The sequence below is a fragment of the Podarcis erhardii genome (assembly GCF_964252035.2).
Source record: "Podarcis erhardii genome assembly, chromosome: 11".
NCBI lineage: Eukaryota > Metazoa > Chordata > Lepidosauria > Squamata > Lacertidae > Podarcis > Podarcis erhardii.
The window spans coordinates 788,941-794,940 of NC_138501.1; positions in this window are offsets into that span (position 1 = coordinate 788,941).

The window sequence follows — 6,000 nt, forward strand, 5'->3', positions numbered from 1 at the left end:
GGCAAATTTATCGTTTGGACTACAGCCACCAACAGATGAAGAGCAACAATTGGGAGCAGTAGGAGGAGTAAGTAAATAATCTCATCATGGCTTTGCGATTACTGAGTTGGAACTGTAATGGCCTGAACATTCCTCGGAAGAGGAAGAACGTATTTCATATTTTACAGAAACAACAATTGGACTTGATTTGCTTGCAAGAGACACATGTGACAAGAGTACACAGAAAACTACTTATCAATAAAAAACTAGGACATGAATTTATCTCATCAGACAGAGTGAAAAAAAGAGGAGTGGTTATATATGCAAAGGACAGATTGATGCCGAAACAAATATTTAAAGATGAACAAGGAAGATACCTGGCAATCGAAATTCAGTTACAAGGTCAGAAATTTCTGATTTTAGGAATTTATGCACCAAATGAAGGCAAATCTGAATTCTTTAAAAAGCTACATGAGACTTTGTTGGATTACATGGACTCAAATATAATTTTGATGGGAGATATGAATGGAGTTGTATCTACAAACATGGACAAAGCGCAGAGACAAGTAATTTCTAAAGACGGAAGGTTACCAAAAACATTCTTTGAAATGACTGACAATATGGACTTAGTTGACATCTGGAGATTAAAAAATCCCCTTGAAAGAGAAGGAACCTTTTTCTCTGAAGCTAAAATGACCTGGACTAGAATTGACCAAATATGGGTTACTAGAGGACTGTCATCGAAGATAAAAAAAGTAGAAATCTGCCCAAAGACTTGCTCCGACCACAATGCCGTGAAGATGGAAATGAATCAAACAACAGCTGGCACATTTAGATGGAGAATGAATGACTCTTTATTTAGAGATAAAGAATTTTGCAAAAAAGCCCAAAAAACACTAAGAGACTACTTTGAAATTAATATGAGGACAAATGTGGAAAAAAGAATAATCTGAGACGCAAGCAAAGCGGTTATGAGAGGTCTCTGGATACAACAAAATGCAATAAAGAAGAAAAGCCAAAATGAGAAAAAGGACAAGATTCTAGAAAAGATCAAAGAAGGAGAAAAGAAATTGAGATCAAAACCAAAGTCTCAGGAGATCTTGCGAGAAATTAAACTATATCAAATTCAATATATGGAACTGATGAATCAAGAAATAGAATGGAAAATCAAACAAATGAGACAGAAAACGTTTGAATCTGCTGATAAATGTGGGAAATTCTTGGCTTGGCAATTGAAGAAGAGACAAAAACTAAATACGGTGACAAATTTAGAAGTGGACGGAAAAAACATTAACAATCCAATTGAAATTAGAAGCTGCTTCCAGAGATACTTTAAACAACTATATGCACAAGGGCCAGAAAAAGAGACTGATATAGAACAATTCTTGAAGAAAAATGGGATGAAGGAAATTTCATGTCAAGACAAAATACTTCTGAATCAGAAAATAACTGAACAAGAGATAGAAGATGCCATTCAAAATATGAAACTAGGCAAATCTCCGGGACCTGATGGACTGACTTCCAAATACTATAAGATTTTAAAAGAATGGTTAACACAACCATTGAAGGAAGTCTGCAACGAAATTCTTGAGGGGAAAGAAGCACCTGATACGTGGAAAGAGGCTTATATCACGCTTATACTGAAGACAGAGACTGAAAAGACCCAACTGAAGAACTACCGCCCAATATCTTTACTAAATGTGGATTACAAAATTTTTGCTGACATTCTAGCTAAAAGACTGAAAAAAGTTTTGATGGGGGAGATTCATAGGGATCAATCGGGCTTTCTCCCGAAAAGGCACTTATCAGATAATGTAAGGAACATAATAGACATTTTGGAAATGCTAGAAGTGAATATAAATACAAAAGCTGTTCTGATATTTGTGGACGCGGAGAAAGCCTTTGACAATATTTCTTGGACCTTTATGAAGAAGAATCTCCATGGGATGGGGGTAGGCCAAGGTTTTGAAAACGGTATAGGCGCTATTTATTCTGAACAAAGAGCAAAGCTAATTGTAAATAATGTTATTACAGAAGAACTTAAGATAGAAAAAGGGACACGTCAGGGGTGCCCAATTTCCCCACTGTTGTTTATTTCGGTCCTGGAGGTTTTGCTGAATATGATAAGAAAAGACCAGCTGGTTAAAGGGGTTCAGGTCGGAGCGAGACAATATAAATTGAGAGCTTTTGCAGATGATTTGGTACTTACATTGCAAGAGCCGGAATCTAGTATGAAAAGGGTTCTAGAATTAATTCAAGAGTTTGGTCAAGTGGCAGGATTTAAATTAAATAAATTAAAAACTAAGGTATTAGAGAAAAATCTAACAGTAAGAGAGAAGGAAAAATTTCAGGATGAAACAGGTCTAACTGTGGTTAAGAACGTAAAGTATCTGGGGATTAATATGACAGCTAAAAATGTGAACTTGTTTAAAGACAACTATGAGAAATGTTGGAACCAAGTGAAAAAAGATTTAGAAATTTGGGCTAACTTGAAACTTTCTTTGTCTGGCCGAATAGCAGCAATTAAGATGAATGTATTGCCTAGAATGTTATTTTTGTTTCAAACATTGCAAATTGTTGACAAGATGGAGTGTTTCAAGGGATGGCAGCGAGACATTTCTAAATTTATCTGGCAGGGCAAAAAGCCCAGAATAAAATTTAAGATTTTAACTGACGCAAAGGAAAGGGGGGGATTTGCCCTGCCAGATTTGAAACTTTATTATGAATCAGCAGCTTTCTGCTGGTTGAAGGATTGGCTGCTTCTTAAAAACACAGACATTTTAGATTTGGAAGGTTTTAACAACTCTTTTGGGTGGCATGCATATTTGTGGTATGACAAAGTGAAGATTCATAAAGGCTTTAAAAGTCATATTGTCAGGAAAGCATTGCACAATGTGTGGATTAGATATAAAGACCTACTGGAGAACAAAACTCCAAGGTGGCTTTCATCAATGGAGGCAAAAGCTGTGAAAAGACTTAATATGGAGTCCACATGGCCGAAATATTGGGAAATTTTAGAACAGGAGGGTAGTAACTTTAAATTGAAGAGTTTTGAGAAACTAAAGGACAAAGTTAGAGATTGGCTTCACTATTATCAAATAATGGAGGTTTACAAGATGGATAAGAAAATTGGTTTCCAGGTGGAGAAATCTAAATTGGAAACAGAATTGTTAGAATCCAATACTAAGAACTTATCAAAAATGTATAACTTGCTGCTGAAATGGAATACGCAGGATGAAACTGTTAAATCAGCTATGATCAAGTGGGCACAAGATATTGGTCACAATATTATGTTCGCTGACTGGGAAAGGTTGTGGACCACCGGCATGAAATTCACGGCGTGTAATGCCTTGAGAGAAAATATTATGAAAATGATATATAGGTGGTACATAACCCCAGTCAAGCTTGCAAAAATTAACCACTTGTCAGATAACAAATGTTGGAAATGCAAAGAGAATGAAGGTTCATTCTTTCACCTCTGGTGGACATGCCCAAGGATTAAGGCTTTCTGGGAAATGATATATAACGAAAAGAAGAAGATGTTTAAATACACTTTCCTGAAGAAACCAGAGGCCTTCCTCCTGGGCATGGTTAGTCATGTGGTGTTAAAGAAGGATAGAACTTTGTTTTTATATGCTACAACAGCAGCAAGGATTCTCATTGCAAAGTATTGGAAGACATCAGACTTACCAACCCTGGAAGAATGGCAGATGAAGATGACAGATTATATGGGACTTGCAGAGATGACGGGCAGAATCCGAGACCAGGAGAAAGAGACAGTGGAAGAAGATTGGAAGAAATTTAAGGACTATCTTAATAAATACTATAAGATTAAGGAATGTTAGATTGACGTGGATTTAAAAATATGGTGGTTTTCGGAGATATTAGAGTATGAAAAGGAATGGAATTTGTTAAAAAAAATTGGGAAATAAGGGAATGGAGTTGCTGACGGGATAATGAAATTAGAATACAAAACGGTGAGGTATGAGGAAGTCGGGGAAATTAGGTTGAGAAAATAATTTTTGGAAGTATACTTGTTGTTTTTTGTTTGTGTTTGTCTTTATTGTAATTGTTTTGTATTGGTATGTTTTACTGGAAAATTCAATAAATATTATTCAGACTCTCAAAAATATATAAACTGTTACAAAATGGGAAAGTAGAAAAGGAGGAAAAAGGAGACGCTATTAAAAAATGGGAACAAGATCTGGGCCACCCAATTGAATATAATGAATGGGAAAGACTATGGACAAAAAATATAAATTTTACAGCATGTTACTTAATAAGAGAGAACTATATGAAAATGTATCACAGGTGGTACCTGGCACCAGAAAGGCTTGCAAAAATGAATAAAACATATAATAATAAGTGCTGGAGATGCAAGATACAAAAAGGAACCTTCTACCATATGTGGTGGACATGCCCCGAAATTGGGAAATTTTGGAGCATGATCCACAAAGAAAGAAAGAAAATATTAAGAATATCATATAGTAAAAGGCCAGAGGCATTCCTTTTAGGAATGTTAAATGACTATATCCCAAAAGACAAAACTATTTTTTTCTTATACGCAACGTCTGCAGCAAGAATCCTGGTGGCTAAGTACTGGAAAGGGAATCAGTTACCCACTAGGGGAGAGTGGCTATGTAAGCTAACTTAGAATTAGCCAAATTGACAGATATAATAAGACAAAAACCAAAAAGTGAGGTTAAAAAAGAATGGGAGTGCCTAAATGAATACCTCAAAAGTCAAGGTTCGAGGGCAGAAATCTGGCTGAGTCTGGAATAACCTTGTGAAGTGAAAGGATATGAAAGAAGGATTTATATCTAGATGTTAGGATAGAGTGAATAAAGAAAACAGGAAGACAGGAAGACACAATGAGAGATAAAGGAGGTGCTGTGGGATTGGTGGAAGTCAATGTCTTGTTGTTTTAGTGTTTATAATATTAACTTGTAAGATATGGATTTGTTTGTTTTTTGTTTTTGTTTTTGTTTTGTTTTTGAATGTTGATTTCTGTGTGTTGTGTATTGTTATTTTTTGATAGCTTTCGTGTTGTGTGAAAAATACTAATAAAATTCATTTTTAAAAAACATAAGGTGAATTGGCTTCAATACTATCAAATCAATGAATGATTGAAGATTGATAAGAGAAATGGTTTTGCAACAGAAAAAAACAAATTGGAGACGGAGTTGTTAGATACTAATGTTAAAAACATGTCTAAAATGTATAACCTGTTGTTGGAGTGGCATACAAAGGATGAACAAGTTAAATCGGTCATGATTGATTGGGCACAAGATGTAGTACATAATATAATGATGGAGGATTGGGAGAGGCTATGGAAGAAAGGGGTAAAATTTACTGCATGTACGACGTTAAAGGAAAATATAATGAAAATGATGTATAGATGGTATAATTAGCTAAGATCTATCACAGTTGTGATAATATATGTTAGAAATGTAAAGAAAAGGAAGGTACCTTTTATCACATGTGGTGGACATGCTCCAAGGTGAGAGAATACTGGGGGGAAAAACCAGAGGCCTTTCTCCTTGGAGTAATAGGTTCTGAAATGACCAAGAAAGATGTAAAGTTATTTTTGTATGCCACAACTGCTGCTTGAATTTTAATAGCCAAGAAATGGAAAACACAAGAACTACCAACTGTGGAAGAATGGCAGATGAAAATGATGGAATATATGGAGCTGGCTGACCTTACTGGAGGAATCTGACCAAAAAGAAGTGGAATACCAAGAAGAGTGGAAGAAATTTAAGGACTATTTGAATAAATACTGTGATATTAAAAATTAGAAATTACTTGAAAGTACCAGAATAGGCCTAGAATTAAACTAAGAGTTAATTAAATAAATAAGATTTAGAACCTAAAGGAAAGTTAAGAAATTTTATTTTAATTGGAATACTGTGTTTTTAAAAAATGATACCAGAAAACTGCTGCATTTTAATTACAAGGAAATTCAGATGGGAGGGCTCAGAGGAAGCCCAAAATATGTTTATGAGGTTAGAAGTTTAAATA